Source organism: Colletes latitarsis, chromosome 5, assembly GCF_051014445.1.
Source record: "Colletes latitarsis isolate SP2378_abdomen chromosome 5, iyColLati1, whole genome shotgun sequence".
Taxonomy (NCBI): domain Eukaryota; kingdom Metazoa; phylum Arthropoda; class Insecta; order Hymenoptera; family Colletidae; genus Colletes; species Colletes latitarsis.
This window is the reverse complement of record NC_135138.1, coordinates 32,283,226-32,295,893: the sequence shown is the minus strand read 5'-3', so window position 1 is coordinate 32,295,893 and position 12,668 is coordinate 32,283,226. Positions and strand designations below refer to the sequence as shown.

The following is a 12,668-nucleotide window of genomic DNA, read 5'->3' as shown; positions in this document are numbered from 1 at the left end:
AAGAACAACTCAACGAAAACTTGCTAAAAGTGCAACAAGTACTTTTGCAAACTCACTTGGTGATATTTTTACTCTCGTTTCGATTGTTTTATCGTTCGAAGGTACGCATTTTTCTCATTCGCCGTCGAGAATAGTATTTCTGTTCGAATTATCGAGCTGGTCATAAAATAAAAACATGTGCGTTTTCAAATGATTTGTTAATACTTCGAATTAGTATAGAATTATTTATTTTCCCTTTGTAACTTCTACTAACAAAACTGTGTTAGAAAGAGATTAAGGGTGAAAAATAGCGTCTGAAACAAAAAACAACGACGCTCTCCTTATCTCTATGGCGATCTCGTAGCATCGTTCTAGAAAACGCTGAACGAAGAAAAACAGCGCTAGAGCAAAAACATCGTAAATTCAAAGTTCTTTCAACTTGTGGCGAGTATGAAGTTCCTTTGAATTTTTCACGAACCAAGTCCGACAGTTCGAATTAAACTTCTCTGCGCTTTCTTAACTCCCGTGACTCAATGTTTTCCTTCCATTTGCGAAAGCTTCTTGTTCGAGATTCTTTCCTTTCTGCCAGCCACGTGCTTTAGATTGTTTTAATATTTCAAGAGTCACGCACTGGCTAACTCTTTTTTCCCAACCGGCTTTATTACTTTTTAACGAACCAAAAATTTAACTTTTTCTTTAACTTTCGCAAACAAATATACAACTAAAATGCTCTTGATATATTGTAAAAAGAATTTTAGATCCAACGTTTAGATCCAACGAACCTGAACTTCCTCCTATCGCAATCATAATAAAAAAAAAATAATACGTTGTTGTATAAGTGTTATCGAACAAGCAGATCTTTAGTTTGTTTTCCGAGGTTTACGTTTCATCAAGTTCCAGTGCGACGCTGGAGCATTCTCTTCTGGTTCAGCACGCAATTCGTACGCATTGTGAATCGAGAACCATTGCATATTCGTGTACGTAATGCGCGCCAAAAGGGACGTTCGCCGGTTTTTGAGGACGGTGTAGTCGTCAAACGACCCTTTGATCAGCGAGCAGTCAAAGAATGGGCAAAGCAAAATGGGCAGAAACAGTATCAGAAAGGGTATGCCAGCGATACGTTGTTCGTTTCCCTCTTTTTCGAAGGCAGTGCCCGATCAAAGCTGCACGGAGTACACTTTATTTTACCGAGGATTTCTTCGAGCATTCGTGTTTGAGAATTCGACGTTTCACGCGTCGTTTGCCGTCTAAGGTACATTTTTCCGGTGAAAAATATTTTTTTTCCACTTTGTTTTATACGCACAGACATAATCGATGAGAAAAAATCAAAGGAAGAAACTGACCGAAGTCCTGTTTCACTCCTGAAACACTCCTGAGTTGTTTTTGTTTGATGTACCATGTGGAAGAAAATAAAGTAATTGGAGAACTCAATAATTTCTTAATGTTTACAAATTTCGTGCATCAAAGACGCATTATTGCGACGGAAGCTGAATGTGCATCGGTCGTAAAACGCATCCGTGCGCGTTTGCACCGAGTGCATTCGATCGGACACGCATTCTGGAACACGTGAATGACGTAAGCTACATCGCGAGGGGCGCCTATAAAATGCCACCTGTTCAGCTGCAGTAATAGGTCAACGAATAGAGGGGAAAATACCTCGGAATCAAAGATGCACGCGTTCGATATTCTCTCTTTCGATATCCCAGTACCTTGACGTGGCCCACTATGTTAGACCAGAAGTGGAGAACTTTTCAGAGTTGGAAAACAGCGTGTCGCTTCACAGCTGTTCGTGACACACGCTATCGAATGATTTTTCAAGTTATTTTCTATTATTTTACTACTTAGAAATGTAAAATCCGTCTCGAAAGGGTTAAACAATGTATTTATTTCCAATAAACTTTTATTTGGAATAATTTCCTGTTCTATTATTTGTGAATAACATCTAGTGTATTCTTCATTTTGGTAAATTTCTTTGAATTACACCCAATTCTTGTTGGAGAACCTTGATATCCGATGGATAGCAGACTGAGACACGAATTTCACCTCGTCTAGTGCCAACGACATTTATGGTCGACTTGACGTCGGATTATTACGTCACAATGGCGCGACAGACTTAAAGTTGGTCGGGATTAAACGATTCGAACACATTCTGCGGCACGTGAGTAACGTAAAGACCCACAGCGAGATTGTGCACGCGTTACGTGTATCTGACGCAATGAGTCAGAAAATGGAACGGCAGTGTTTCAGAAATATTTCTAATTCCTTCTTCGTTACTAAAAGAATTTGTTCTTGTCCCTGTTAATTTGAATGATAGTAAAAAATTCCCTCGGTGCTGTCTCGTCTCGAAGATCGTCTCGCGGAATCGTAAATTATTGCGCGAGTCGCCGTAGCGAAACGTCGTTTCGGCGAATCCGAGCGAAAAGCTTCTGAGATGAAAGTCGCTTCTCGTTTAACGTCGTCGCATAATTTAATAGCCCAGAACTCGCGGGCAGAAATTAAATCGGCACAAAGTGGAACGCGACGGGACGGAAAAATCAGCAAAATTGATAAGCCGTCGATTTGATTCAATTATCAATACGAAGAAATCGATTTACCGCGACGTTCTTTCTTTTCCTCGGAAGGTGTCCCGAAATTTACGATTTCATAGAAGGTGTCCAATTTTCAAACGGCCATAACTCTAAAATTTAAAATTAAATTAAAATAAAATAACACGTTTGCAGCTATAACTTTATTTAAAAGAAAAAAGAGTCGATTTCTTCAAAGATTCAAAGATTCATAGTAGAATACTTCCTTAAGTTCGACGAAAACTAATTTCTCCGCAACGAACAATAAATTGGCTATTCTTAACCGCCATTTCCGAGCAAAATGCACTTCGACGCGCGTGCAGAAATAGCTCATCGGATTTCGAAAACATATCGAGGGCCAAAGATTATTTCGATTACCGAATGGCTTCCGATCAACCATCGATAAAAGAGGAATTTTTGGAACTATTGGTATTCTACAATTTCAAAACAAATATAGCAGCTATAATGATACATGAGTCTTGTATATTACCCAAATTGGTCTATTCTGCGACGAAATTATTCTTTCTCGGTCTTCCTGTCGATGTTTAAACATTCATAAGCGACATGCGACACCGCAAACTTGCAACGAAACCGCTACAACTATCCGTGACTAATTATGCCCGATGCAATCACGCCAGAGCTCGAATCGCATAAATCATGGGAATCCACATGCCCGGGCGTCATTTTCACGGGACGCGGTCGTACGAATACGTACTAATTACGTCACGACTATAATTTCGAACCTGAAACGAACTCTCGTAAACGCGTCCGACCCCGTTGCGTCGCCTAAGCAATCAACTTCAGTTTGGCTCACGTGAGAAAACGCGCCAAATAAAACCGAGTCACCTGGGATTATTCAAATCTTATCCAAGCGAACTTTATTATTAAAATATATTTCTATGTTAAGAATACATCTCTATGTTGTTAGTTACAAGGACATTTATAAGGGAATTTTTAACGAACCAATATTGTCTCAGATCAACTATGGTGTCTTAAACTTTGGTATTACTCGAGAAAGATAACAAGAAGAGACAAATAACTAACTCAGGCAAAATTGTGATTCAATTCGTCGAGACGGCACAGAGGAAATATTTTGAATCGGGGAAATGTGTCTGCAAAGGCCTCGATTGCTTTTCAAGGGGCTAGAAAATTGCAACATTAAAGTAGCAGTTTCCCATCGAAGATGTATTTTCCATTACTTTAACACGGCGAAGTTTATGCAACGGGTAACGATGTCAACGCTTTGTACACGTGCATGGAACGAGGGTGCAAGAGGTAATGGACGTTCCACTGAACTAAATTGCAAAATTTATTAGTTATTATCAGGAACATGCGCGCGGTTGCGTGTGTCGTTTGTACTGTGGCACGGTGCACGGAGCATAAAACGTCGACGAGATCGTTTAAATTGCTCGGTAAACGACGATTCTTCTAGGCGTCGCGCCAGAGCATCCGTTTTAGATTGAATGAAAAGCTTTCCAGAATGAATACGATGAATTGGAAAATGATGGAATTACACGGCTCCGTTTTATCGGGATTTCTGGTGGCTTGGCTGTCACGTGTCAGGCGATTCTTGTTCTTACCTTTTAACCCATTAACTGCCATTGATGCGGAAATGCAATATTAATTATTGATTTTTTTACGGTGGTTTGAACAATTACTTCCGCAAGAGCAATCAAAGGTATTTATTTTAGGAGGTATCGAGTTTTTTTAACCCTCAGTCGGTGACATGTCGACCACGCATTTACGACCCGTTGGTATTTTGTAGGGAAAACAACGAATAGTTTTGTACATATTAGAAAACAAATAATAGATTACAAGGAACATTATAAGGTTTACTAGATTTCAGACGAAAATAAAAAACATCTAACGTTTAATTTATTGTTTCTTTTCGTGTAAAAAAACCAATGCAAAAATTAGCAACGAATTTTGAAGTTTTATCGTTTCATAAAACAATTCGAAAGTGATTTAATTAAAAAGAAATTCCAATTTCATTCATTCTGAATGAAGCAGAGATAGCACTTAAATTAGTTTCCGGGTGGAATACAGAGTATAAAGCATTAACATGTATAAAAATTGTATGGAAATATATTTTCAGTGAAAAAATGGAAATAGAATGCACGTCGGAAGAGACTTTACTGACGCTCGTAAAAAGCATAAATTCGACGGGAAAATTCGCGAAACGCATTTCGTAACGAGTAGATATTAATCCCGGAGATTAAATCTACAGCACGTATTTGTTATTTTCGTCATAGCGTTTATTATTCTGCCAAACTCGTGAAATCCCGGAATCGATAGGTGGGCGAGCACGAAAAGGAGCATTCATGATCGACAGTTCATCAATTGATCTTAGATAATTAAATATGCACTCAATCAAACTTGCTTTAGCCTTAATGGTTCGCGCTGAAAATTGTTAAACGCTTTTGCCTTGCTAATTTTGTCGATAAATGAACGTTATAAACATTACATTTCATCTCTAAAGGATTATTCTGCATGCTACAACGTTTGTGTAATCAATAACATCATACACTGTTAACAGTTTATCAAAACGTTGAAAATGTTCACTGTGCACTTTATTAAAATAAAAAATTCCGAAAACACGTATCCTCTATTCAGACAGGAATAGAAATATTCGAAAAAAATTTGTCTCTATCCCTTGTTGTTCCTGAGATATTCCGAAAAATATATTTTCGACCTCCAACTTTGGAGGCTGTTTTTACCCTTTTAAATCATTAAATAGGATTTATGTATTTATGTTTATCATAAATGTGTTTAATTTATGTGTATTGATCAATACACAAACAAGAGTGGTGAAGGGTTTTCAGTGTTAGAGACTGTATTTTACCTCGACCAACCTCACCGCATATTCCTACTGAACTTTGACCGACTTTCGTGTCCCTCAATATTTAGGTGTACAATTTCCCATACCACCGAAACAATTGTTTATCATCGTCGAACGACATACGCGAAAAAACAGCAAATAATGTTAACGACGCAAACTCATCTCGTTGACGGAAAACAAGTTGTGTCGACGGACAAATTGAATTTACTGAAAAATAGAAATATCATACCTCGTACATTTTAGCAAATTACAATTAAAATCTCGCTGAATAATATTCGTTCTCCGTTAATGGTTCGAAGGGAATAAATAAAACGCGCAGGTACAGGAAACTTCAAAGGTTCAATTAGTACAAATATTGCACTCGACAGGCAACTACTTTTATCAATATTCGCGCGTAACAGTAGGAAAGATGGGGATCAAAAGTAAAATAATTTAAAATCTAATATACTATTGATATCAAGGAACTTCTAAACAAATTGTTAGTAACGTTTCCTTCTAGAGGGATTAATAATTGTTTATACTATACAAAATTTGCCCATTTTCGACTGGAATACAACGTAAGGTATTCTACATTTTCGTTGCATCGATCGATTGACCTCTTCAAGGGTCACGCGACCGAAATTGAGTTCGAAAGTTTGATTTTACTATTATCACGAACTTAAAGTCAACCGTACAATTAAACGTAGCAATGTATAATTTCCGCGCGATATGAAATAAGATAAAAAGAAGTTGAATCAATCGTGTCGAACGAACAGCCAAGTTGCGTTTTAAACGTATTGGAATATTAATCATTTCAAAGGTGAGTTTTATTGCGTTGAAATGTTATTTCATTCTCCGAAAATATAATACATCGCTTAGAAGGGTTTACGAGCTCGGTAATTTCAAAAACAATTAACGAGTCATAAACGTATTCATGGCTTGGCAAATCTGATTTTATTTCAGATAGCCCTAATTGGAAAACATAGCGTATTAGCTCAACTTTCGTTTCTTATACGCTTCCGATTCATTAAAATTCTTTTAAATAAATGGGATAATATTTGAAACTGATTTCATGCCAAAGTAATAACCACGAGTATCTCGAACATATTAATTTTGAATTATTAAACAGTCATATAAAAAAGTGTTTGACAATTTGGATTGCAAAGTTCTTATACGCGACGAAGAGTCTTTTCTTTGAAATTCGCTGATTTTTTCCACACTCTCGCTGCTACGCTTCCTCATTTTACAATTCTATTTTGTATCAGTTTCATTCACTTCGTTTCACATCGACTGTACGCATCTCTACGCGCCTTCCCGTATCTTCGTTTGCTTTATCTACATGAAAATTTATCGTGTGTCGTACTCTAATTGATCGCCGCTACCTGATAACGCGACAAGATAACGTAACGAGAGCAACGAACAGCGAACAGAAGCTTTTTCATAGACTATTTTCAAAGCAATTGTCGATTAAAAATAATTACGTTGGAAATGCATGGAATTTTGATTACAGACTCTCATATCCATTGATTAAAATCATCGCAAATTTATTTAAAATATCTCGTGGACTGATGACTTTTTTACTACATCATTCTAATACTTAAAAAAAAATTCCATTTGTTATATTACTATCAAAATATGTAATATGTACGATTAAAATTATTTACGGGAAACACGATGAGCGCAAAAAGGAAACGCAGCGAGATAAAATCGTGCACAATTATATATGAATAAATTATCGATTCTATTAATTACGCAGTCACGAGTATTAAATCCGATTCCGGCCGATAAAACGTTTCCGATTCCACCTAAAAAAATCGACACTGGAATCTCAGGGACGGCATTTACCACCTAAAACGCGTTGAAAATTTCTTTCCTCCGCGTCAGAGGAAATCGACCGCATTATTAATGTCCAGGATACCAGCCTTTTAAAAACGAATTTCCGCGTCCGCGCTACTATCGATTTAAAATTGCAAGTTACAGACAGGGGAAATAGTGTCAATGGTTACGAACGTTTTTACTAAAATATCGAAAATCTGAACTGCCAAATTTCATTTATTCTCTATCAAATTACACATTTTATCTTCGTCAATTTCAGAATATCCAACGACACGAGCTTATAGGGTGACCTAGTACTTGAAGTAAAAATTTCTAAGAACGTTTATCAACATTCTGTACTGTACATATTGTTGCTATATCACTACCTGCCAGCAATTGTGGTGAAAATTTCTCAGGTCCGTTGGTCGGAAAGCTATCAGCGATCTGCCAATCACGTCACGCGCCTAAATGGGCCATTGTACGATCACCCTTTTAATCTTCAACGACACATTGGCGGCCATAACGAATTCCAAAGAGGACCTTTCCTCGCTCTAAAGGTTACCATCTCCGTTCTCGCGTGGAAAGATGAACACGTGGCGCAACATCGGGGCTTTCATCCATCCCATAGTCAACGACGGAGCCGAGTTTCGCTCAGAACCTTTTATAGTCAGTCCCTAATCAACCATTTTCCCCATAGCTGTCCCCGAGCACGCGGCCCCGCGAGAACAAATTTCGAACTTTTCTCGTTAGAAATTCGTTTGCAACCCCTGATAACCCAGAAACAGTTACCGAGTATGCACTACCTTGGCTGTACGCAAGGTTGCACGCTATCGTTGGATCGATCGCGGGGCAAACGCTGAAAGTGCCGGATGTATAGCGTTGGACTGTCGTGGTTATACTTGTGGGTTTCTCCATTAGCCTCTACACACTTCCGACAAAGTGCAACCAGTCTGTTTTCGCTACCACGAAGTTTTTTAACGCCATAATCGGTATTTTCTCAGAAACGAAAACAATGAAAATAAATGCTTGTTCGATCAAATTAACAAATATTTTGATATCATAGCTGTACAAGCATAGTTTAACTTTATTGATCCTCGAATGACCATGCGATTTTATTCTAAGCGAAATATCCAATATTTAGAACGAATCTCAATGAAATCAGCACTTAAATATTATTTTGATTAAAGATAGTGACTATTTGCACGAGATAATAGTTTCGTAAATATATTAATTTAAACATTTATGCAGAAATATTAACGTGTATGCAATGGATACAATTTTATTCATATTTTAATTCTTGAAACGTTTTTTTAGAATTTGTATTATCCATAGGCCTGTTTTATTTAAAATCGAATAGGATCTTGAGACGAAAATATAGAACGTAAATATAAAGTTTCGTTAAAATAAATTTAGCATTTTAGACGCGATCGTGTTAACATAACGCCTCAATGTATATACGCACATTCGAAAAAAGTTTATTGTGTTAAAAAACGTGTTTTCGAGGATAACTTTGACCAACATTTTAGAGTTTTCAGGGGAAAACACATAGACGTATATTGTCTGAAAGAATCGATGCCTCTCATACTTTTATTATAATTTATTACTATACAAGACTTTGAAATAAATTCGTTTTCGCCTTGAACAATCTTTCACTTTGCATTTTCTGATCTCGATGTGCTACATGTTAGTACTTTGCATTAACACGATACGTTTGTCACGCCATGCGAGACCAGCGAGATGCTTTCTTTCCAGTATGTGATTTTATTCAATCGAAAAAAAGAACAAGAAAAAGTTCCTTCGCAAGTGTGTATGGATTGTTAATATTGTGTGAAATATTCTTTGCACGTGTCACGAATTTCTTTGTCCAATCTGCCCGCAGATAAGACTGAAAGGGGTCGAAAGAAGAAAAGCAACCGCAGCCTTTTTGTTAGCTAAAAATATCTTACGTATTGTTGCAAGATTTATTCCCAATAATTTTGTTTATTTCTAGACATGCTCGTAGGCCAATGGCAACGATCGATCACTGATCCAGACGACGATGCTGAAAAATTCACGTCCAGAGAAGAAATTCGTGGCTCCTCACCTCGAAGCGCATAAATACTAAACGAGTTCGCGGATGAAAATTTTAATAGGCGACCGAAAATAACTCAACATAACGAGGCGGTATTCCAGTCGCGGTGTGTTTGACGTTCAAATCCGTGGTTAAGATTCTTGGAAGTGTTCCCACTATGAATACAACAAGCACCTCTGCGTGCGTCACGAAGAAAGCGCGCGAAAAACTGCGAAATTTAATCGCGTATCCATGGACCATGTGACGGATCACGTTGAAATAACTTTCAAAACTCTTACATAAAAAATATGAATATAATTTATACAAATTATATGCTTCTCCACGAAATACAATATTACAAATACCATATTTTGGTAGAAACTTACGATAGTAATGCTTGGAATCAAAAAACTGAACTTTGTCAGAGAGGTTCACAAATTATGTTACGCTAAATTCGCCTAGTTTTGATTGTAAATTATGGATAATTCTAAAACATATTTTTGTAAATGATTGCTTCGTTGATATTAAATGTATTGTTACTCTTACTAAAATAGGGTGAAAGATATAATCTGTAACTAGCTGAATCGAGATCGTGGACCTGCTGAAGCGAAATATCAAAAGGTTAATGAGATTTTGTCGCGTCATAAGCCCACAACAACGTAAATGCAGCGGGTCAGGCAACGATATCCGTGGTAGCGATTTTTCCAAGAATGGTCGAACGATTCCGCGATCGTTCGAAGCCGATTTCTGTGTCACGATCACGAGCAATCCGGACGCGTGTGTTGATACGATATGTTCGTCAGTCATCGAATACCTACTGATTCAAGGCCGGCTGGTTACCACAGCCAGAGATCCTTGATCGGTTTCGCAATGAACCCACGATATCCGCGAAAGCAAATTCGTGCACCAGATGCTTTTTCACAGATACAACCCCTAACAAGTTTTACGGCCAACTGCAGCGATACGAGATCACTTCAAAATATTATGATATTTCAAACGTAAAATGCTATTGCATACATACGAAAGTGTATACTCACATCCATGGAAATAAACAATCTTATGCATATATCTGGGGTTTAATTTGAATACTTAAAATAATATTCTTAGCTCGAGTACACACGATCGAGGAAAACTTGTATTCTTTTAGAAATGAAACTAAAAATAATAATATACCGTAAATTATAAAGTGAATTAAAAGTTAGAAAGTTATTTTACTTGGAACAAAATCCACCCAAGCCTATCACGTACGTACGAAAGTTAAGTGTTACACAATTGACAAGAAAAAGTAAAAGTGACTATCAGTGTACTGTAAAATATTCTATGTCTAAATTTAATCTCGTATTTTATAAAAAAAATTGCATCAAACGAGTAAAAGTGTCATTTTTTAATTTACGTGATCAGCTTAATTCCTGTTATTTCAAGTAATCTGACAGTCTTTAATTGGACAGCGCTTCGATTCGATATGTGTCGTAATACTGGCATTAAGCTGTATTTATTTTCCGATTAATATTGGATTTATTGACATCGTGTCCAGAAAGATGATTCCTCAATTATGATATGTCGATAATTATGATAAATTACGTTTTAAAATACCCAGAAACTCAGTTTTAATTAGGGGAAATGTCCTCGAGTCTCGAATTAAACAAAATTTTTCTTTCTCTATGATTATATTCCTATTTAAAATGTAGTGTAAAAAAGCGTCTTTTAAAGTGTAAAAGCATCTCTCACGATATCAATTAATGGTTAAACTGTAGCTCGAGCATGCATTCATTTCTCTAGACACGAAAAATTGCCGTGGCAGTGAACATGTAAAATACGTTTACGTCAGCACGTTAATCGTAGGGGTCGATTAATTAAATTCTGCGCAAACTTCGTGCAAGTAATATTATTTTTTCCGAAGCTCGCGTCTCGTGCATACGCTGCTCCGGCTCTTTCTCCGCGCGAAAAAGAAATTAGGTTAATTAATGCGATCTCGTGATTCGCTCCACAGCGGGACGAACGGAGTTCAGTCCACGGTCAAAATGTTCGCAACACGAACCGCGGAACCGATGCCTAGCGCAGTATCCACCGAAGAAAGGATCGAAAACCGTATGAAAAATCGCGACCTGTTTTCCGTCGACAGTTTTCCCCCTGTCCGGCAGACTGATATATTTACATTGCAAATAAAAGGCAACGGTCGAGTCACGAAAGATTTTCCTGGTCTCCCGTGTTAACCGGGGAAACTGGAGCGAGCAATATTGATAAAAGCACGGGACTATATTTCGCGGCGTTGCCATGGAGGAACATTAACGACGCGATTCAGGGTTGAAATAAAATACACCTTTATTAAGTCGCGTACGCTGTCACAAAGTCCTTCGTTGCGAAACATCTTCGTAATTACTCGCTTAACTCCCGTGTAACTGGCGTAGGAAACATTTTCGAAGGAGGCAGAAAATGCAGGAATATTTTTTTCTTTAATCAGTTAACTGCGGAATTTTAAAAATCCCTCGCAGGGCGCGTAATTAAAATTAAAAACAACGCCGAGCACGCGTCAAACGCAGGGCAGACACTCTTGTTATTTATTTTACATACGTAATTAACAATTCGTTGTTGAAAAGGTTACTGTTATTGAAAACTTCAAAATCTATATTGTTATAAAAAGATTTGTAAAAAATCGAACTAGAAATTACTAAAGACCTCTATAATTCGTGCATCTTACTTTTATTACAAAACGATTTGGAAATACGCGATGCATTAGGGAAAATAATCGATTCAATTAAGAAATACAAATGGATGGAGATCGCATCAGTTATCCGGGGACGAATGCTGTCAGTTATGCGGTAATCACTGTAGCTGAAGGATAACAACCGCGGTTTTAATCATGGACGAATGACATTCGTAATATATGCGAGAGAAGCGCGTCGAAAAGTTTCCGCGGTTGAATATACCGCAGATATTGCGTTGTCCTTTGCCCGGTGTCGTAAAACTTTAATGAAAGGGGACATCCGTTGCAATTTGAAAGAAACGACTGCATTTTGACCCCGGATTCCACGGTGAAACGAACGAGCCCTCGCTACCTTTTCATTTTACGAGTATTTTATTTTATTCCGTGATAAAGGTGATGGGAAAAAATCAAAATTAAGACTCGAAATGAACCGACTGCACAGGGCCACACGGGGGCTATTACTTCGCTGTTAGAGCTGTCCGACCCTTCGCGCGAATAATTCAATTCCGCCGAGGCATTCTTTCGAGTTTTTCTGTTCCCCAATGCGTACAACGCGACAGAATAATTCCATCTTAATTAATTACGCCGCCTTTCACGATCTTCCGGCGCTGACGAGCCTTCCGGTCAGATCGACGATCGCCTTTCGGTCTACTGATTCTTTGAATAAAGCACGTCGGTCAGGGAAACAAGCTGGGGCCTAACAAAGAGGAAGAACGACCATGGCCGAACCAACGACGC

The 12,668-nt window shown here is 37.8% G+C and overlaps 1 protein-coding gene across 4 annotated transcripts in view; it reads right to left on the bottom strand.

The window, feature by feature from the left end:
• The window catches only part of Krz (beta-arrestin protein kurtz), a 42,886-nt gene that overhangs the window by 18,375 nt on the left and 11,843 nt on the right, over positions 1 to 12,668 (bottom strand). The gene's annotated exons all lie outside the window — the stretch shown is intronic.